This window comes from Pongo abelii, chromosome 4 (genome assembly GCF_028885655.2).
Source record: "Pongo abelii isolate AG06213 chromosome 4, NHGRI_mPonAbe1-v2.0_pri, whole genome shotgun sequence".
In the NCBI taxonomy this organism is placed as follows: domain Eukaryota; kingdom Metazoa; phylum Chordata; class Mammalia; order Primates; family Hominidae; genus Pongo; species Pongo abelii.
Window position 1 is genome coordinate 143,592,347 of NC_071989.2, and position 22,701 is coordinate 143,615,047.

At 48.6% G+C, this 22,701-nt stretch overlaps 1 long non-coding RNA gene across 2 annotated transcripts in view; it reads left to right on the forward strand.

The window, feature by feature from the left end:
• The window catches only part of LOC129059711 (uncharacterized), a 112,916-nt gene that overhangs the window by 29,720 nt on the left and 60,495 nt on the right, over positions 1–22,701 (forward strand). For both annotated transcript variants that reach the window (XR_010140028.1, XR_008525747.2), the window contains one exon: positions 19,393–19,456. This is a non-coding gene — a long non-coding RNA (uncharacterized LOC129059711). The remainder of the gene's footprint in view (positions 1–19,392; positions 19,457–22,701) is intronic.

Sequence of the window (22,701 nt, forward strand, 5' to 3'; positions counted from 1 at the left end):
CACCATAGGCTAATGTGGCTTCAAGTGAACAGGACAGCTTTATAGAGTTATCAGGTAATCCCTCATTAAAACTGATGCCTCAGGGTTGTGTGCAGGGTTTTGGTTTTGTATCAAGGCTGGTTAACCCGAACTTACAAACAAAGCCTTAGAGTTATTAATGCTACTTTGTCTGTTTGCATACATCTGTTTGCAGGCATTCACTCTCTGCGTTGGTATTAATTAAATTGAAATACAGAAACAGAACTGGCCCCAGGCCACATCTTTCTGCTATTAAACCCATTCTTGGCAATTTAACTTCAGCAAAACACATCATCTAATTTTATTGGTAGTTTTGTTTGTATTTTATTTCCAAATTTGCTTTGACTTTTTATGTGTTCAAGGGTGATAAATACAAGGAGTGGATTGCACTAATTTTTGTTTCTATATACATATCCATTCATTTACCCGGGATATTGCCTGAGCTCCTGCTGCGTGACAGGCATGTTCTAGGCAGGGAGGATGCAGCAGTGAGTAAAGATGAAGAAAGCTTTGCCCTCATAGAGTCTACCATCTAGAGGCAGAAATAGCCCCCAAAACAAAAAGAACCCTGAACAAACCAAAACCTCACAAACAAATTAGTAGATATACAACAAAATATTCGGTGGAGATGAAGGAAAAGTTAGCTGGGTAAGAAGATGGAGCAAAAGAGGCATTCCCCTTAGGTGAGGTGGTCTGGGTGGGCCTGTCTGAAGAGGTGATATTTACTCAGAGACCTGTGTGAAACAAGGGAGTGGAGCATACCAGTTGGGGAAGGGGGTTTTAGCTTAGGAAGCAGCAAGTGCAAAGACCCCTGAGACGGGCATGTGATCAGTGCATGTTGTATGTTTCAATTATGTGGAGAATGAAGATTTTATATTCATCAGCACATGGGGGTTTGGGAGCCTGCAGCAAGAGGTGGAGTAGCTAGCCTAGTGTGGGGGCCTAGGAGGACCCCAGATCCAGACAGAGGAGAAGCCTGGGGGGCAGAAGGCTTCCCTCAGACTTGTGAGCTGACAGGTCGGCATAGCACCTTGGCTGAGGGAGGGCAGAGGGAGGAGCCGGGTGGCACCCCTCCCCACCCCTGCGGCCTGTTCCCCCCACAACATGGGCGCATAGAGCGGTGGTTCTCAACCTTGAGCAGAATCACCTAGAGGGCTTGTTAAAACACGGACTGCTGAGCTCCACCCCAAGATTTCTGATTCAGGAGGCCTGGGGTGGGGCATGAGAATGCAGTTCTCCAAGGTTCCCAGATGATGCTGATGTTGCTGGTCCAGGGACCACACCTTGAGAGCACTGATCGAGAGCAAACGCAGACCATGCCGGGATTTGCCAAGAATGACTGTGGAGAGAAAGTGAGGCACAAAGCCTTCACTAAAGGTGCCCCCAGGGGTTTGACTAGGTGTGCAGTGTCCCTTGCTGAACACCAGTGCGTGTATGTGTGACAGGTGTTGCCCGTGCATCTCAGTCCATGGTCACTACTGTCAGGGGCCTCCTCCCAGGGGAGGAGGACCCCTGTGGGAGGGGAACATTGGACAGCTGCTTGTGATGCAAAGGAAAGATATTTTCTTTTGGTAAAAAGTGAAGTGGGAGCCCTTATAAACCCCAATCAGCCCAAAGTTGGAAAGAATAATGTTATTATCATGAAGCTCGGGCTGGATGGAGTTGGGGTGCAGCTCTGGCACAGGGTCCCGGGCAGTCGGCACTTGGTAAATACGGACTGACACTGAGAAGCGGTGGCTCTGATGTTACCACCTAGAGATTGCATTTGTGCCCTGTGAATCTGGGGTCCAGCGGCTCTTATGTCCTGCCCTTTCTTTCTCTCTCTCTCTCTCTCTCTCTCTCTCGTCCTCTGACTCAGCAGGCTTTAGCCTTGTCTCCTAGCTGGGGCATGTGTGAAGTCCTTTGCAAGTGATTGGGGACTCTGGAAACATGAGGTGGTGATATCCAGGGTGAACTCCTGACACATGGCTTGATTTTCCCAAGTCAAGACCCTCTGCTTTTCCCAGGGGTCTACCTTGGGTGTGGGTTTGAGCATGGGGGGTGGAAGGAGGAGAGGGAGGCAGTGGGCTGTGCTCTGCCTGGAAGCACGCAGGAAGCTGATGGGAAACAGCTGAGCCAATAGCTCTGCGCGCACACACACACACACACACACACACACACACACACACACACACACACACACACACACACACACACACACACACACACACACACACACACACACACACACAATCCTGGCTTCCGAAGAAGCTGCAGAAAATTGATTTTTTGCAGCTTCAGTGGTCATCCTGAAGGATTTGGGGGATGGAAACGGGGCCCATTTCTCATCTCTGTTCTGTGCTGATGGGTCAGGTGTTCCTTAGGCCCGGGTCAGTACCCCTGGCTCCTCCTTGTCTCCCCACCACTCTGTGCAGAGAGGAAGGGGCCGAGGGCTGGTCTTCCTCAGCTTACCCCTAGTGTCCAGCTGCTTTCTGCCTGTTGCCTGCCCTTTGGGCCCGCTGCCATGGATGGGAGAGGTGCGCATGTTCGTGCAGCCAAGCTGGGATTATGGCATTTGCACAGGGATGTAGCTGTGGGTCTGTGTGTCTGGGTTGTTGGGGGACAGGCTGGGGTGGGTGCCCTTTAGAGCTTGGCCTCTGCATGACTGCCTAGTCCCTCAGTGAATGCTGCAATTGGCTACTAGGGAGACATTAGCCAGCTAGGTAGGTCTGCTGTAACCATCCCCCTTTGTCCGAGCAGGCTTGCTAGGGGCCAGGGCCGTGTCTGGGAACAAGGGCTGGCCCTCTGGCATGTTTCCCCTACATGTGTGGAGAGTGGACTTAGCCCAGGCCCAAGGGATCTGAAGATTCCCACAGCCAGGGAGGAAGCTGCAGCTACAGACGGACGGTTCCCGGAACTCCTGTTGGCTTTGGATGATTTCATGGAAAACTTGGCCAGGGTGCTGTGAGGCAGAGCTGTGACCTCTCAGCTCAGCAGCCAACACGAGGAGTTCCTTCACCTTGTAGAGACATGCAGTGTGGGCCGCCACAACCCTCCCCTGGCCCTGTGTCAGCCCTGCCCTGTGGAGCCAGCTGGGTCCCTCTGGTCCCCAGCCTGTGCCTGGCTGTCAGGAGGGATGCATTCTGTCCTGCTGGGCTGACGTGAAACCCCATGAGCTCAGGCCAAGAGAGCCCCACTCTTTGTCCACATAGGGAGGTAGGGATTAGAGACAGGAGTCTGGACTGCTGTGGTCGCTTTTGTTGAGGCTTGGAATTTGGAAAGGAATCGTCTTTCCTGGTGGTCCTCACTGATGTGGCATATCAGAGTCTCTTTCCCCAAGTAGCGCGCCTTGCATCACTCGAATGTTTCCATCTTGCTTGACTTATTGGAAGGAGCCACAAGTGAACACCCTGCCAAAAAAGATCAAGTTCATCGGGGGTTTTGATGCTGAAATCCCTGAAAAGTGGCAAGCATTTCTTTTTCCTCATCTTGTTTATAGTGGCAGCTTCTGTGCTCACACCTGGTGACCCTGGTGCTTATGCTTGGGGTCACAATGGGGATGTGAGGAGGGAGGAGGATGGAAGAAAAGGAGGACATTGGACAGTTGACCGTGATGCAAAGGAAAGATATTTTCTTTTGGTAAAAGGTGAAATGGGAGCCCTTATAAACCCTGATCAGCCCAAAGTTGGAAAGAATAATGTTATGATCATGAAAGTGTTATGGATATGGTTCTTTTCCCCCAGATTTGGCCTGATCAGGGATTCTATGTGCTGGAATTTCATGTATCACCTATTAATGCAATAATGTTATTAATAATTATAAATTAAAGAGCAGCTGACTTAGTAGGTTGTTATTTGCAAACACCGTGCCAAACACTTTATTATCCATTATTTCATTTAATTACCTCAAGAACCCTATGGGTAATTACTATTGCCTTTTGAAAGTGAGGGAAACAGAAGCTGAGAAATGAAATAACTCGTCTGAACTCCACTGAGAGGCAGAGCGGGGAGGCCAATGGTAGGGGCTCTGGACTCAGACCCCGGATTTACCCTAAGAATACCACTTTCTGGGTGCCAGGTACTCCTGCCTGGGACAGATAAGCAGGGAGTTGCATGTTTTTGTTGTAATGATGATGAGAATGGTGATGGAGAGGTGATAAAGGGCAAAGGCCCTGGAGCCAGCCTCCTGAGTCCAAATCGCCATAGCACCGCTTAGCAGCTGGGTGACCTTGGGCAGGTGCCTCAGTTTCCTCATCCGTGCAATGGGATAGCAGCTGTACTTGCTCAGGGGTTGTTGTGAGGATTAAATAGCTAATCCACGTGAAGGGCCTTAAAAGGGTACATCAGTAGGTGTTGGTGGTGATTATTGTCATCCTCTATGTGTTCTCCCAGGTCCACACTTTGCTATCCAGGAGGCCCTATGGGTTAGTGTGGTGAAGCTGGCACATGATGGATGTTGAATAGATATTCACTGGATGAGGGAATGCAATTTACCAGGTGCCCTAGAGGCCCTTGGCAATAATTAATCTTCCTTAAAAGGATCTTCCCCACAACTTCCTGCCTGAGACTGACCTGCAGGTGGGAGCTTGCCTCTCATCCACAGTGGCCAGCAGGCTTTCCTGGATCTTCTTGGCAGGAGGGTCACAGTCCTGGTGGATCCCGGTGGATCCCGGTGGCTGCTGGAGGCACAGGTTTCTTGAGAGGCAGGTGATGGCAGACCCGAGCCCTCCAGGCTGCGAGGAGGGGGATGGTAGGAAAGCTATCCTTCTGTGAATAAGGGGGCTGTTCCGCATCAATGTGTAAGCCATGGAGCTGGAGCCCTCCCCCCAGCCTCATGGGAAGGGGCTTGCAGAGAGCCCAGCCAGCCAGCGCAGGAGGCTGCAGGGCCTGTCAAGGTTAACAGATAGTCCTTGGCTCTCCCCTAGGAAGTAATTCAACTTCTCCCCTGACTTAGGCCACATTGTTTCAAAGCATGTGGTATAAACTACTGACCACTGGGGAATTGCTTGAATTAACAAACTCATTTTTCCCGAGACCTGAGGTTGAACTTGACTGAAGAGTTCAGGGCTCTTTTGTAGAAATCCAATAGATCAGGAGAACTCATGTTACACCATGTTTTCAACCTTGATCAAATGCACATTTTGCATGATATGGCCTTCTCCATGCCTGCACTCTTCCAGCTGCACCAGATTGCTTGGAACTGTGGCAAACAGGCCGGTAGCTGGCACTGGAGCCTGAGAGAGCCGGCCTCCTGCCTGGGTTGGAAGGAGCTTCAGAACGACTCCTCCTTCCTCTTCTCTCACTCCTGCCTCTCCCATACCTACTTTCGGAGTGCCTTATACTAAGAAAGAAGGGATATGAAGGGTTAGCTTGAATCATGCCGGTTCCCCTCCCTGCTCCACTCACTCTCCTGCATGTCTGGCTTCTGCCAATGAATACCTTCTGAGCCTGTCTCCACTCCACTGGTGCACCCTCCACAGGGCCCACGAGAGATGCAAAAGAGCAACAGCAAGCCAGTTGTTCTCCCACCTCCAGCCCTGCCCACACAGCCCACAGCCAGGCCTAACCTAGAGCAGAGCTCAGTGGAAGCCCAGGGACAGCTCCACACCTTAGAGGACACAGGCCTCTCTCCCGCAGGCCAGGAGCTCCCCAAAAAGGTTCCACATTTGATATAGGCTGAAAACCACAGGGGACAGTGGATATCTAGGGCATGAGGAAGATGGGACTCAGATAACGAGTGTAGGCTTCCTGGAGGAGGCTGGGTGGCATTTGGAAGCCCACAAGAGAAGAGAACAGGTTTTGCCAGGCTGATATGGAACTGGAAGACAGCAGTGCTCCCCACACTCTGTCCTCTGCCATCTACACACTGGGGATTCCATTTTGGTGAAGCAGGCAAGGGGGTATGTGGCCCAGGTTAATCCTGCCTAGCATCCTGAGCACCCAGCGAGCTTATAAACCTGTGCACGGACAGCTCCACTCCAATCAATTGCCCTTGGATGGGGTCTAGATATCTGCAGTTAGAAGTTTCCCAGAGGGTTAGGATGCTGGGCCATGCTCCAGAGAGCCCTCCCTACTGCACTAGTTGGCTCTCTTTAGCCTGTCTCCATTCCTGGAGAGCCTCTTTGGGGTTCAAAGACCTCCATCAATGGAGACACATTTGATGGATTCTCCCTGGCTTTCAGTGCCCCCATGGCCCAGTTCAGCTCAGGCCATGGGAGGTAAATTCTGGATCATGGTACCTCTGGGTCCCAGGGGCAGGAGATGGGGGCTCAGCCACTCCCTATGCCAACCTGTCTCCATCTAATGGTGGACGGCTCTCTCCATCTCCTCTGCATGGGTTTCTTTATTCCTTGGCTCCTGTCTCTTCAACCTAGAAAGAACCAGAGGCTGCCAGCTTTTGGAAGCATCATGATGTTTTGGCTTTATCTGCTGCTGCACTGCAGTTCTCCTGGAATTTCCTCACTCAATCAGGGAATATGATTGGCCCAACTCAAAGGTCCGTGATAGCCCATAGATTGGTGCCACAGGTAGCAGATGGGAGAGGAAACATACAAAACATGTTGTCAGTGGGCCAGGGGTGGGGCAGGCGGGTGGTGGCCATGATCAATACAGATCTCTGTTGAGGCAGAATCTTCTGAGAAGCTGAAGCCTGGCGGAGGTATCTCCATCAGGGAGAGCTGGCCAGATAGTCATGTGCAGGCAGGGAAACAGAGCTAGAAAACTTGGAGATTCATGAACTGGAGTCCTCATTTCCATTTCAAGCATGAAGTCAGAGACTATGTGGGTGCAGAGGGGCTCTTGGGCCTTCTCACGGCCATAGATATGGTTCCTTCTTTGTGCATCCCAGAGCTTAGGGTGCTAGGAGAGTAATGGCAGGTTTGGAGATTACTCAGCTGTCTTGGTCTTCTTGTTTTAAGGAATTTTCATGACAGAGTTTCTTAATCTGAGCACCGCTGTGAAGCTTCAGGGGCCTAGGAATCGTTTGACATTGGATGAGTGTTGTGCTGTGTGAGCTTTTCTGGGGAGAGGGGTCCATGCCTCTATTAGCTTCTTCCAGGTGCCCCTGGCCCCAGGCATGTGACAAGGCACTGCTTTCTGGAACATTTGAGTTGCACTGGTTTCTTGTGTCCTCAACCACAGTGAGATCTGTGGAGCAAATGGCCTTGCTTGGTTTCATCAAAGGAATGTAGAGGTGTCTTCAGAGTCTTTGTCCTCCCTGGTCACTTTCCTGGTGGCTGCTGTTGCTATAGGCAAGTTCTGGGGGAGGTTGCCATCAGAAAAGGGTGTGCAAGACAAGTGCATAGGGGCTGTGTTTTATGCATGTGCTAACAGAAGAGTCTCTTGTCTTTGCCTGTTTTGGTGTTGCACTTGGCTTAGAAGAGCACAGAAACTTGGGCCCAGAAGTGTTTCTGCCTTCCTCTCCCTGTGCTTCCACAAGAGTACCCCTGGGGTCAGGGGAGCCACGAGAGCCTCCTGGAGTGTGTGACTGCAGGGTAAAGAACCTCCTTTAGTTTCGTGGCCCTTGGAAGCAGTGGGTGTGGAATGACTCAAGCTGGCATAGGCTCATATCCAGAATATTCCCCTTGTGGCTTCCTGCCTAGGTCAAGGCCAAGCTTCCTGGGCCTTAAGGGGCTCTTTTAAGAGATCAGACCCAGCGGTGAATGCCTGCTTCACCCTCTCCTGAGCAGCTGTCATACAAGGTATTAGTTACGTGCCAAAAATGTTCTGACGGAGACACGCCAATGGCCTTGGTTGGAATGCCGGAAAACATTCATCCCAGTGGTGGCTGTGGTGCTGACAGTGGGTACTGTCACCCTCCTGCAGTCTGGGCTTCATGTGGACATGTGTGCACTATTTATGTAGCTAATAGGCTTCCTTACTGAGGGCAACGTTTACATGCCATAAAAAGTCCATTAGCTGAATTTAAGCTTCTCCAGAGATCGTGGGTCCTAATCTGTACTTGGCATTTGATGTGGAGGGAATTGAAAATCTCAAGGACCCTTTCTGCTGGGCTGTTGCTGGGATCGAAGAGAGAGCTTCGCTGAAGGTGTGAATAGGTGAATGGATGTATTAGGTGAGCGAGTGAGAGAACGATATCATTGGGGCCAACTGCTTGTCTCACAAGGCTGTGAATAGAAGTGAGGCTATTTTTGGATAGGTATTCAGTAAACAGCCTTTTATTTTTAATGCCAAGTGGCACAAAGTTAGCCATGGTAACAAGACAGTTTTGTTATTTTTGAAGATTAAAGTGTTTAAAAATACCATTCCCCGTTTTTAAATCAATGGTTCGAAAGCTTTTTTGTTTTTACTCTTCAGCTAAAGACTTTGCCAGGCTGAGAAGCAGTACCTATTGACCTTTTCCCGGTTGTACATCCTAAGCCTGAGTTTAAGATTGTTTCTGCACTCAGGCAGTGAGTGTCCTTTGGCCCATCTGAAAGTGGGCCAGTTCTGCTGGCTCGTCTCCTTTCTGGGAAGTTCACCCAAGTCCCTGAGCCAAGACGAACGGAAGGTTTGTCTGAGTCAATATCTCTACTGCATGCCTGGACCCAGCAGAGCTTATGTTGGGTTAGTAGTCCACCCTTCAAGGCCTCACTTGAGGACCCCCCGGTCCAGCAAACAGCACAGTGTGAGATGATGGGGGGCCATGAAATGACACCCTAGATTATGAGAGGCAGAGAAGTGCTGTGTGAAAAAAAAACAAAACAAAACAGAAGCTTTAGAACCAGTAGATCCTGAGCTTGAATCCTGGCTCTGCCACTCACTAGCTGTATGAGCCTCTTCAAGTGCTATGACTCTCCCGAGCCTCAATATGCTCACCTATCAGATGGGGATGATGATATGCATGCTACATGGGTGGTTCTGAGTGCTTCATATGATAATGAGCGTTAAGTGCCATGTAAAGCATAGATACATGAGAGCAAGATCCTAACAGTCTGACTTTGGATCTTGCACTACCGCTCACACAACCCTGAAGCTCAGAGAGATCGAGTGACTTGCTCAGTTTTCTGTATACATGGGCATGCCTTCCCTTCCCTTCTAGTCACATCGTGCATCACAGGCGGTGGATGAGCCTGTCAGTGGTAATGATGGATCCTGTGATCAGTCCTCTCCTCTTGCCAGCCGGGCCAGAGGGAACACCCCATGGGCCGTGGGTGCTGACCAGCTCCTGTCTGCACACTGGGGCTGTAATGATTTCAAGACCATCCCCCTCACCTCAGGTTTGGGGAATTTGGAGCAGAAGGGATGTAGAGAGCATTCCCTTGCCATGGCAGTCCCAGGGGTCCGCCCCAGCCTTCTGATCACTAGCAGGCCTCAGGACTAGCCAGGCTGTGGAGCTCGGCCTGACCCTGACCTTGGGCCCTGAACTCCACTGGTGCCCTGCTTGTCATGCACAGCCCCGTCAGAGCCGGCTCCCTGGGCTAAGGGGCTGCCCTGTGCTCCTCTGAGTCCCCGGCCGAGCGCACCGAATTATGTAATGCTGCTGAGCCAACATTTACGCGTCGCAGCCAATTTGCCGGCCTAGAGTTACACTGTGCAGATGCTCTGCCTTACGGCTTGCTTTTGTCTCGGAGGCCGTAAGCAGATAGCATAACCCCGCTTACCATTAGACATTTCGCAAATCATCTAGGCTCGAGCGTGCTGCAGCCAGACAGTTCATTTATGCTGCGAAGGGTATGATTTGTAAAGTAATAAATTTCCCATCTTTCTGCCAGCAATAAAGTACAGCAAGCCGGCGAGGCCAAAGCCCTCCAAAAATATACTGGCTCCCAGCGAGACCTGGAAGAGAGCTCTTTCTGGTTCTGCTTCTCTCTGTTCCTGAATTCGTTGAATTCTGGGAAGTCAGGTTTGGGCCATAAATCCCCCTACCATCTGGGTGACCCTGAGACCCAGCACAGATGTGTTACTAGCATGGGTAATTGACCCCTACCATGACACAGTTGTCCCTTCCGGGTCCCTCTTGGTTCTGGCATTAGAATAAGGCCTTGCTGGACCTCATTCAGACTGGGATGGAAAGTTGTTGACTGTCTCACCCTTATTTGTGGCTATGTGTCTGTGCTTGGGACCCAGGCAAGGCTCTTTCTCCTGTGAAGTTAGTGGCCTACAGTGATGGGTGTGTGTGTGCTGGTGGGAGTTCCTCTCGGTCTCCCGTGATGGCCTGCAAGGGCAAGTGTTTGGTCAGCCCTAAAGGGTCCTCTGTTGTGAAGGTGGCTGCTCTGAGCAGAAGGTCAAGGACAGGCTCAGAATGAGCCTTAGGAGTCTGGGTCCCAATTTCCTTGTTGGAGGAGGCTCAGTGGGTGGTGGGCACTTGCCACCAGCAGATGCTTCCTTAGAAGCAGGAGTTGTCAAGGAGCCCCTGGAGTTTCAGCCCAAAGTGGCAGCTGTGGTCTGGGACCCTGATGGGTAAACAGGTGGCTTGGAGTCCCCAGTTTTGGCCAGGCCCTTTCTTCTTGCCCCCTTCTTCTGTTTAGAGGGGCCGGGCTCTGTCTCTGACCTCTGTCGCAGATGATGGTGAAGCCTCACGCAGCTCCCACTCTCTGCTTGTGGGAGCTATCACTGTTTCCTCTGCAGGAAAGATGGGCCTGAAAATGGCAAAAAGTCTCACATTTAGCTCTGATGGTTTCCTCTGGCCCTCACCTTCTCAATCTTCATATGTTCTCTCTTTTTTTCCTCTTTCTTCTCCTTCTTTTCCACATCTGCCTCCACTTGTTCCACCTTTGATATTTGCTAAAATTTTGTTCCATTTAAAAATTATATAATGTTTGGGGACTAGATAAAAGTAGGAAAAGCAAGTTACAGTGAAATGGCTCAAACACAGTCACTGTGTCTGTTGTGTTCTATTGTTTCTAGGCTGAGGGTTTCCAATTGGGCTGTGGAGGCTCCAGAAAGGGACATCCCCCTTCACTTAGGGCAGCCCTGCTATCACCTGTGGACACAGGGCGTCTTCTAGAGTTCTTTGTCCTAAGTGGGATGGGTAGATAGTCTCCTCCCTACTGTCGTGAGGAGAGTCTGCTTTTTATAAAGTTGCTCCCAGCATCAGAGGCCAGCCCCAGTGGTGGGAAGGAAGGAAGGGAGAGGCCCAGGAATGTCCCTGCCCTGACTTAGCTCCCACAGCCTCTTTGATTCTGCTGTCTACACCCCAGCTCCTCTACCTGACAGTCTCACCCTTCATCTCTTCCAGGTCTTGGCTCAGGCCCCTCACTTAGCTCCAGCATTCACTGCGTGTTGATCTCAGTTTGCTCAGGGGTGTGGGGGAGTTGATAGTTCCTGCCTGATAGGATTGTGAGGATTAAAGGAGATGATCTGGCATGCAGAAGATTTCAGCAAATGTTGGCCAACAATGCAGGTTCAACGTATGCATCGGGCACAGGGCCACCTTATTGCTCAATCCGAGGGTGCCCACACATGTCAGTGTATGTGACCTTCCCTGACCCTATTGGGCAGTGCACAGCCTTTGCCCTGTATGTGGCAGCTCTGCAGGTGGTGTTTCCAGTCCTGGGACTGGAAAATTAGGGTCCGGGAGAGAAGTTTGTTTTTGGAGAGGTAGGGGAGTCCAGTTTGGGGGTTAAAGTGGAAGACTCAATTCTTTTGCTCTGGGAGAGTGAGCAGGGGTGGCAGGGTAGGGTGACTCAGGCCACAGGGAAGAAGCTGCTTATTGCAGTCTTTAGCTCTTTGGAGAAAGATGAGGACCAGAAGCTGAAAGTGTGGTCAGGACCTGTTGGCCAAAAGACCAGAGGAGAAAGGCTGCAGAGAAAGAAAAGTTGCCATGGGTTACCAGGAAGGAAGACCTGAAACTGGTGCTGAGGCTCTAGGGAGCAGTTGTCCCAGGAAGGAAACACTGGACCAAACTGCCCTCTCCTGCCACAGCTGCAGGGGTGTCCAGAGTTCAGGTCTGGGTGCAAAGGGGAGGGTAGGTGGGGACTGGCAGAGGATTCCCTGAACTCTGTAAGACATCACGGGTCATTCTCTCTCCAGTGAAAGGGCAAATGCTTGTTGAGCAGGTACAATGCACTAGGGACTGTGTGAGGGACTTGATGTGTATTAGCTCTTTTAATCCTTAGGACAGCCCTGTGAGCAGGCATTAGAATGGGGAAACTGAGACTCAGAGATGTTACATGACTTGTCCAAGTTTTCCTAGCTAGGAAGGAAATAAAAATAGGATCCCAACTACTTCAAACACTTCCCTCTAGACTGTAAGCAATGCGGGGGCAGAGAATGGCTAGTCCTGCTCTCTGCTGGCTCCTCTAGTGTATTTGTCAAGGTGCCTGGCATACAGCAGGACTGCGTGAGTGTGTGGTTGAGCCCAGGTCTGCGTGTTTCTGAGCCCATGCAAGGTCTTTGAAGGTTCCCCTGAGCTCTTCTTTCTGTCCTGTGGCAGCCCCCTTGCCTTCCCTGGAAAGTACTGCTTGTTGGTGGGGGGAGGTCTCAGGTTGACAACACCCTGCCGCCAGCTCGCTAGCCCCTTTAGGCCCCGAAGAAACTATTGAGTCATGCATTTTGCTTGGGTTTTGGTGATTCGTGATTCATGCTTGTAAGGAAGGCAAGGGAGTGACTCATGCTGATTTAATAAGCCCAGGAATATTCCTGAGAAGTGGCTGATAAAGTGCCGGCTGGCAGCCCACTCCCCTGTGGCTGCCAGCGCCAAGTGCTCAGAAATCACCAGGTTAAACAAGTCTGCAGAAAATTCAATCTTCCCGGCATGATTTTCCTTATTTGAGCTAATAGCATGAGGCGCCTTTCTCCTGGCACTGCGAAGTGCGCCGGCGGCCTTGCCGTCTTCCCTGGGGGCGTGGGGGAGAAGGAGAGCAAATGCCTTACGTTTAGCAGATGCGCTAGGAACTGCTAGGACCTCCCAGGGTTTACCTTGTGTCCTTGGAACCAGCAGCTCCGCCCCAAGGGAAGCCAGCCCTGTGTCCTAGTGCCGGAATGATGGGGTAATGCCAGTGAGCCGCCCCTTCTCCACAGGGTACTGAGAACGAGGCCAGACAGCAGCTGTCCTGGCCTCTTGGCCGTGTCAGGACTAACACACCTGGGTTGGGCCCACTGGGGTCAGGTTACTCACGGTAAACAAGTGCAGGTGGAGAGAGGTGGCCCAGAGGAGCAGGCCAAGGTAGCAGGAGATGGGTCATTTCAAATGGCTCGCCAGCAGCCCAGGGGATCCCTGACATCTAGCAGGTATTGACATTGGGATTAACCCTGTGGGTCGATGGTTCCGTGCTGATTCCTCATGTGCCTCTGTGTCAGATTGCTCAGGCAAGAGGGCTGGAGGAAAAAATCAGAGATGCACCCAACTTGGTCAGTATCTGTGCAGGGATCCTGTTATGGTTGGCAGTGCCTTGATTTGAAGCTCTGATTCCTTTCAGAAGCTTCTGAAGTTCAAAGGAGCAGGTGGGGGTGGATAGGTCATTGGGAAAGGGCAGACCCTGTTCAAAAGTAAGATACTTCCTAAATCTGGTCTCCTTTCTGTAAGTTCTTTGGTGTCCCTCCCCATATGTGTTGAGCCCCATGTGGCATGTTAAGCTCAGTGCTGGGACCAGCCAGGGGAACAAGGGTTCTGCCTTCATGAGTCTGAGACCTGTTTAGAGTGCAGCCTCTCCTCCCACTTTCCTCTCCTCTCCCCTCCTCCTATGCATCTATCCATCCAAAAAAATGCTATTGTGATAACACACATAAAGCATTTAGCATTATGATCAGCTCCATAATTGCTAGTTTTTATTTCATAATTAATATTATTAGGTCAGATGTGGTGGCTCACACCTGTAATACCAGCACTTTGGGAGGCCGAGGTGGGAGGATCACCTGAGGTCAGGAGTTCAAGACCAGCCTGGCCAACATGGCAAAACCCCATCTCTATTAAAAATAGAAAAATTAGCCGGGCGTGGTGGTGCACGCCTGTAATCTCAGCTACTCTAGAGGCTGGGCACGAGAATCGCTTGTGCCCGGGAGGCAGAGGCTGCAGTGAGCTGAGATCATGCCACTATACTCTAGCCTGGGCGACAGAGCAGACTTTGTCTCAAAAAATAAATAAATAAATAATGTTTATTGCTATTATTTAACATCTCTTGCATGCCAGGCAAAAAAAAGGTGAATACTGGTGCAAATTGGTGAGTGTGTTACATGACAACTAGAAATCCTAGAGCTGGTCCAGCCTCACCCCTCATGCTGCAGATGGGGATACTGAGGCCTAGAAAGAAATGAAGAGATTGATGGGAGTCTCATAGGGAGAGCATGGCTAGGCCAAGCCTGGAACTCAGGGCTCCTTCTACCATGGCATGCAGCTGTCATGCTGGGATGGGGTGGTCCGAGGAGGCTTCCTGGAGGAGGTGGGTTTTGAGATGAGCCTCGGGATGAGAGTAGGAATGAGATCAGCAGGAGAGGAGGAGCGAGAAAGGGCAGAGCACAGTGACCCAGGATGGTGTGGAGGAGGGAGCCACACGGGGAGAAAGGTCAGGAGAGACTGGGTGGGGGGCACCAGAGCCATCTCTGTAGCATCTTTTGAGGGGTGCTGCAGAGCCCTCACTGCTCCCACATCCCGCACTCTGCCACTGCCATCAGGTACTTCCTCCGGGCATGTGCAGATCAAATGGTGGCCCTGGGGCCTGAGGCTCCGTCTGCTTGCCTGCCTCAGCGCTCACGCTCAGTGGGGACCCATGGGTCCAGGCTGGAAGTCACAGGCCAGGCGTCCATGCTGAATGCATCTCTCCTGGGAGAGCAAACCCATTCAGTCATAATTTGCCATTAACCCCTTATATTAGTTTCCTAGGCCTGCTGCAACAAATTGCCACACACCAGGTGGCTTAAAACAACAGAAATTTATTCTCTCAGAGTTCTGGAGGCCAGAAGTTCAAAACCCAGGTGTTGGCAGGGTTGACTCCTTTGGGAGGATGTGAGGGGGATCTGTCCTGCTTCTTGCTCATGGCTTCTGGAGGCTGCTGGCAGTCCTTGGCACGCTGTGGCTTGTGACTATGTAACTCTAGTTTCTGCCTCTGTCTTCATGTGGCCTCTTCCTCTGTGACATCTCTTCTTCTTATAAAGGCACTTGTCATCAGGTTTAGGAACAACCTGGTTGAGTCAGCCTGGTCTTCATCCTGAGATCTTTAACTTAATTATATCTGCAAAGACTTATTTTTCCAAATAAGTTCATGCTCATGGGTCCTGGGTGGACGTATCCTTGGTGGTGGGGGGGGCGGTGGGGCACCATTTTCGCCACACCCCTGGAGCAGTGTGACAGTGTGGCCTTGGGAGATGAGTCACAAGGGAACTTTTGTTGAGATAAGAGGATAAGTCTGGGTGAGACATTGCACTGGGGATCCTGGGCAAATTCCCAGAAGTGTTTGGGCCTTGGCCGTAGAGGTTTTTCTGAGACTGAAGACTCAGGGCCCAGCTCTGAAGTGATGATCAGGGCTTGTTGATAGGCACCGCCGTGTTGGGGATGGACCTCTGTGTCCATGGTCCACTTGGGGCTTATCCAGGGCAGTGCTATCCAGCAGAACCTTCTGTGGTGATAGAAATATTCTTTAGATCTGAGCTGTGCGACACGGTGGCTCCTATTCCTGTGTGTCTATTGAGCTTTTGAAATACCCACTCTGGCTCGTGCAACTGAAGGACTAGATTTTTTACTTCTATTGAATTTTAATTTTAATTTTAACTTAGATAGGCCTACGGGACTAGTGGCTTCTGTATTGAGCATCACAGCTCCACCATGTCTTGATTTCACCCCTTCTCGTCATCTGTTTTTCATTTCACTATCAAAAATGTAATTTAACACAAGAACTGAAATTGTTCTTTTGTTTTTTTTATGTACGTAATGCTTAAAGTTTTAACTTTTGGCTTAGAGACAGAGGCCAGATGGAGTTGACTGGTTTTAGGCCCAGTACAAGAAAGCATGGCCTCCTCTTGCAGTGAAATGGAAAAGAGGAGTGTTTTCCTGTGGACAGTGCTGTGGCTCACAATTGCCTGGTAGTTAAGCAGGAGAAGCAGTTGGAGAGGCTGCAGTAAAATCTACAGTCACTGGCAGCAAGGAGGTTGCTGCAAGGTTTCTTAGAGCCAGAAAGAAGGGATGAGAACCCATGTCCACATCCCTGGGCCTTGTTTGGAAGTCTATGAGTTTGGGGTTCTTTGCTCTTTATCATGGTTTCTGGGAAGCCACAGGTGAAATTTGGGTCTCATAAAGCAATTTTCTCCCAAATTACTCCTCGTATTCCTGCTTCCACAGATGGATAGTGTATACTGTCTTGCTTTAGAGTGAGGATATTTATTTTGCACACTGTTTAGACATGATCTTAAACAACACTTCATTTATTTACACGTTGGCATGTTTTTGACCCTTCTGGATGAAAAATAAAGTGTTTGCCTGAGAGCAGAAAATCTCCAATGAGGCAGCTCTTCATAGGGTGATGGAATCTTCATGGGCTTAAACTATATGAGCTTTAAGCTCAAGCTCATCTCCTTTTCCTTGCTTCTTCCTGGCAAACCAGACACAATAGCATCAAGACTCAAAGCGCCTGCCTCTGTGCTTATGCTCCATGGGCACCCATGTGTCCAGGCTAGAAGTCACAGGCCAGGAAGAGGAGGAGGTTCTGGGCCTCAGACTCTGCTAATGCAGGCAGATCAGGCCTGTTTTAGATGGGGATTTGTAGAGGTGTCTACTGCTCGGGGTCATGCTAGCACTGCGCTGTGTACATGTAAGACACAAATTAGGGATTTAGAGGCGCGGAGGCTGCTGAGTGTTGCTAGGCAACCTTTCAGCTGGGCCTGGCGGTAACACAATCTCTGGGAGCAGCCCGGTAGGAAGGCCTCCTAAGGACAAAACTGAACTTTAGAAACAGCGTCTTCTGCAACTGCACCTGCCTCGCTTGCCTCGGGAAAGGGTGGGGACAGGTCAGCAGAGCCATGCTGTTATATAAGCTACTTTGGGGAATTGTGCATCCGTGGATTCTTTATGTGTTATGTCTTCTTTACCTTATGTATTTATTTATATCCCACCTTGTACAAAAGAGGATCTGTGGTCGCTTTCAGAAACACAGATGTTGCAGCAGGACAAACATTAAATAAGAAGAACCTGGGGCAAATGGAAAGGAAGGGTAAGAAAATAGGAATGTGGTTGGTCACTCAGCAAGGATATTGAGGATTTACCATGTGCTTGGCTCTGTAGATACAGCAGTGAACAGAAAAACAGCCATGGTTCCTGCCCTCCTGGAGCTTACAGTCTGATAGGAAAGGTGCAGCGGTAGGGTGGGGGAAGGAGGAAGAAAGGCCACCATGGATCCAGTGCTTTTGTTGGGGGTAGGCTGCAAATTAGACTGTGAGTCTCCTGGCGGCCAAAGCAAGAGGTGACTACAATTATGAGGGACTGGGTATGTTATCAGTGTTGTGTTGGTAACAGTACAGCAACAGTAGCTTCATCCTACTGTCCTGGGTGTGCAGATCATGACACAGGTGCCACCAGGCCCTGTGCAGAGATGCTCCCTTCTTTCCTGCTTCGCTGTCAGCCTCCCTTTGGCACCAGCCTCCTGGTTGGGTTCATGTCATCCAGGACATCCTGGTGGCCATCCCTTAAGTGAAGGGCTTGTGTGCTCTTGGGCCCAGCCAGTCCCAGAACTCTTCCCTGCAACCTTCCACTCATGTCCTAGGCCAGACTGTTCTCTCCTTCTAGAATGCCACTTATCTCTGTTGTCTCTGTCTTCTCTCCTTGCCCATTTAGGGCCCTTTATAGTTTCTAATGTGCCCTTTACTGATAGCATTTTATTTGCTTCTTCCAGTGATATGGTTTGATTCTGTGTCCCCACCTAAATCTCATCTCGAATTGTAATCCCCATGTGTTAAGGGAGGGACCTGTAATCCCCACATGTCCAGGGGAGAAGTGATTGGATTATGGGGTCAGTTTCCCCCATACCATTCTCATGATAGTGAATTCTCATGAGATCTGATGATTTTATAAATGGTAGTTTTCCCTGCACTCTCACATGCTTTCTCTCCCCTGCCGCCATGTAAGACATGCCTGCTTCCCCTTCCACCATGATTGTAAGTTTCTGGAGGCCTCCCCAGCCATGCAGAACTGTGAGTTAATTAAACCTCTTTTTTTTTTAAAAAAAAAAAATAAATTACCCAGTCTTGGGTAGTGTCTTTATAGCAGTGTAAGAGCAGACTAATACATCCAGCAACCCGGTGAGCTATCTGTGATCTTAGTCATTTACAGCAAAAGGAAGCAGAGGCACAGCCTGGCCTGGGTTTGCCTGAGGTTCCACAGCTTCCTGACCCCACTTGACTCCTATCTTTGGCTTCATCAGATTTGGCATATATGACTTTGCTTCTATAGTGGGCGTGCAGCTTGCTTGTAGACTCTGGAAGAGCCTAATCCTTCTGCTTCTGGCATCTCTCTGCGAGGCAGGCCGGAATTTCATTACCCCTTCCGTGATCAAGCCAGGGTCATCCCTTCATCCCATGGATATGAGTATCTGAGGTCTCGTTCTCCCAAGGCAGTCCTTTTGTTTGTCTGTCTGTCTGTTCATTTGTTCATTCAACGAATATGTCTCGAGCATGCCAGGCACTGTGTACTAATCACCCACCATCCTTGCCCTCAAGGAGCTCACGGTTTAATTGAAGAAGGATCAACACATGTGAGATGACAGTGCAGAGTAAAGGAAGTGTGAGTGTGAGTTAGGATATTAGTCAACAGCAGCACTGGGTGCTTAGGGTGACAGGAGGTCTGGGACCAAGACATATGGAATGGTTGTAAGATCTGGACAAATTTAGCCTAGTTGTGTTTTTATTTCTGCTGCTGTTGATTAACACTCTAACTCACACTCACACCTTCTTTATGCTGCACTCTAATCTCACATGTGCTGATCCTTCTTCTAATTGGGCAAAGTTCACTTTAAAGTGCAAGGACATCGAATGCCATATACCCTTGTATGAGTTACCCATAGAAGCAAGAAAGGCCTTACCTCCTGTGTTTTTGGAAGCATACTTCTATTAATGCACCCTTAATTTGCAGCAGCCTGGTGTTATAAGAGACAGCCTTGGATAGGTATGCCTGCATTGTAAGCCTCTCATACAAGAGGAGACTTCTTGAGCACTTGGAGACATAGGGCCCTCTTTTCCCTGAGGATTGTTGAAGGAATCTTATTTAAGAACATGAGGGCAAGTGCCTTGTGCATGTCCCATTAATGAATGCTGCCCGCTCTCAGGTTACATAGCAGTGGTCTTGGATGGATTTCAATGTTTTGATCCCTCTTTAAAGAAAGCAACCGCAGCTATCCCAATTATGAATTTGGAAATACCCTTGTGCAGCTGTTGGGGTGGGAGTCGATTGGGCCATTGTGTTATCATTCCACGCATCTCCCAGAGATAGAGACCTGCATAAGTAAAACCATATTTCTGTTCTTTATGATCCAAGGTACCAATCCCAGGACTATCGGGCAGACTCAGGAAGCAGCACATGGGGAGCATTCTCAGACTTGGTAAGTAGCTGGCCCGCTGATAGAGGAGATTAAGGTGCTTTTGATCTCTTCTCCCCTAATGACAATGTCTCTAGTTTAAAAAATGACTCGGGGAAGTCTTTCTTTGGACAGTCAAGAGGCTGCTTCAAAAAGAGCTCGCCCTATTTCTAGACCATGTGTCTGGGAAATTACGCTGCTGAATTGTAAGTGGAGTTAGATGAATTTTTCCTTCTGCCCCCTTAAAATCATGACTTCGTCCTTTACATGCATTAGCTGATGACCCACAGTGCACCAAGGCTCTCCACTTGCTCCTGGAGTCAGGCCACCTGTCGAGGCTCCAGCCCCTCAGAGGTTGGCTCTGGACGGTCACATCTGTCTGCATTTGCCCAAGGAGTTGTCTATATGCTTTAGGGTATTGCTTTGCTGCCATACTCTGCAACCTCCATCCAATCTTGGCCCTCCGCCTGTTATTCTGAGCAGGTAGCGTGGGGAGAGGGACCTCCTGAAGGCAGCAGAATGATGTAAAGGCATTCTGGTGAGATTAAGTCTGGAAACAGCAATTCCTTGTGCAAGATGTGTGAGGGAAAAAAAATATGTGAATGTTGCTTTGGCCCTGAATGCATGGAGAGCTATATGAATTAGTAGAACTCAGATGTCAAATCATCAATGAAAGAGTATCTGGCTTAAGTAAACATTTAACACCTCACTCATATCTTCATGACATGGAGATTAAGAGTGTGAACCTTAATGTAGACTGCTTGGGTTCAAGTCCCAGTGTCTCCAGTTACTAGCTGTGTAGTCTTGGGCAAGTCATTTAATTTCTCTGAGCATCAATTTCCTCATGTAGAAAATAGCATCTAGCTCATTGAATTTTGAGAAATGAAATAATGGATAAATAAAATACCTGCTTTATCTGCTGTGTGCCCTACCAAATTTTGTTGTTGCTTTGTAATTATAATTATTCTAATGTTATTCTAATCCTTGATTGATTGTTCACGAGCTTTTCACCTTACTTACTGTGACTAAGCTCCACATGCAAGGAGCTATGGGACAAAGAGGGAAGGATGAGATTTCATTTCAATTTCATTAGAGAAGAATAAATGCACAAAAAGTAAAAGTGTGTTTTAAAGCATATAAATTTATACCAAAAGAGAGAGATTATTATTAATATTCATATTTAGTGAGAGTTTCCACATAGAATATAAAAATGCAAGAGAATGTTGCTTCCACCCTAACAGTAAAACAAACTGGACAGCTTATAAAATCACATACTTTTAAGTCTGCCCTGAGGACACAAGGTAACCTAATGAACTAAAATCAAAAGAGTAGCAGCCCCTCCGAGGATATTACCCTGGGCAGAGCAGCAGCAGGAGGAGGTAACCATCAGAGACAGTAAGAAGAAAACAACTGAAATTGTAACCATGTTTTAAGAGCCAAGTATGGGCTAGCCTAACGGTTTAGAAATTATTGTAAGCTGCAGACACAAGGGCTGTCTCACTCTTGTCCTTTGGCTTCCACTGAGAGCTGACACAAAAAAATTGGGGGCAGAGTAAAAGGATAGACAACTCTCTGTGGTGCAGGACCTGCCTAAGTCTGCAGCAAGAGAACTAATAAAAACCCTCCCATGCTCGTGACTTTTTGTGAGTAAGAGGCAGAGGTTATCTGCCACTGGAAGTTCTGGGAGGTGCATGCCTGAGGTAGAGGTACACAAGGCCTGTCCAACACTAAGGCTAGGGCAGGGAAACCAAGAGAAACCCTCATGGACCATGCATGGGCAAGAGTCAGTGGTTATCTGCTGCTGAGAAAGGGGCAGAAAACCAGGTCTTACTCAGGATCTTGCACTTGAGTATAAGGCAGCTGTTATCTGCTACTGGGTGAGGGCCAGAAACCTGCCGAAGCTCACGGTTCTTCACTGAGTGCGAGATAATGTCACGTGGGGGAGAGAGAGGAGAGCTAAGAGTGATCCTCTCTAAGGCCCAGGTATGTAGGGCTGCCTAAATAAATCCTTCTGAATGCTGGGCCTTGCATTAGGCATCAGATGGTCGTATAACAGTAGGAGAGGGGCAGGAATGTTGAGAGACCTCTTCTACAGTGCAGAGCCTGCTGCAGTCTAAGGTGGTACAGGAGAATTGAGAGAAACTCTTTATTATACCAGGCTTCATGCTAAGTAGGGGACAGCAATAGTCCACCAGTAAGAGAATCTGAAGATTGTAGTGCATTGAATGTAACTAAAACAATAGCAAAGTCCAAACCCAGCTCAAATACAGATTAGATACTAATCCAGCTTCCTGCATTAACAGACTGATAGAGGAAGACAATTCTCCATTTTTTGGTGTATTTGCCTCATTGCTACTATTTTTTACATACAATGTGTTGCATTCAATATAAACTTACCAAACACATACACACCCCCAAACAAACAAATGAACGATGATATGATCTCTTGTCGAGACACAACATAGTCAATAGAACCAGATCAAAGTTGGCCCAAATGTTGCAATTATCAGACAGGGACTGTAAAGTAGCTAAGATAAATATGCTAAAGGATCCAGTGGGGAAAGGCGACATGGGGATTTTCAGCAGAGGTATGAAAACTAAATTAAAAAAGATCTAAATAAAAATGCTAAAAAATAGAAAACATGATGTCAGACATGAAAAATGCTGTCAATGAAATTATTAGAAGATTGGACACAAGAGAAAAAAACTTAAAGACACATCAATAGAAATGATCCAATCTGAGACAAAAAGAAAAAAGAATAAAAAATAGTATCTGAGTTCTATGGTATAATATCAAATGTCTTATATATAATTAGAGTCCTAGAAGAAGAAGGTGAGAGAGAACATGAAAGAAGAAATATTCAAAGATAAAAGAATAAAACATTTTCTAAAACTAAAGAGTAAATATATGCCTTACCAAGAAGCTTAGAGAATCCCAAGCAGATTCGGTCAAATTGCTGAAAACAAAGGATAAAGTATGTCAGTTTCAGCATGCTGCAGGAAAAAACAAAAGATCTTGTTAGCCTATAATTCTATATCCAATAAAAATATCATTCAAAAATAAAAGTGAATTGAAAATATTTTCAAGCAGACAAAACCGGAAAGAAGCCATCTCCAGGAGATGCTAAAAGGAGTTCCGTAGGCTGAAAGAAAATGATTTGTAATGGAAACCTGGTCCTACAGGAAGAACTTGCATGAATGGAAAACATCAGAAAGAGTGAATAGGTCTATAAATAAAAAGTAGCTTTAAAACTTTTTAAAGATAATTG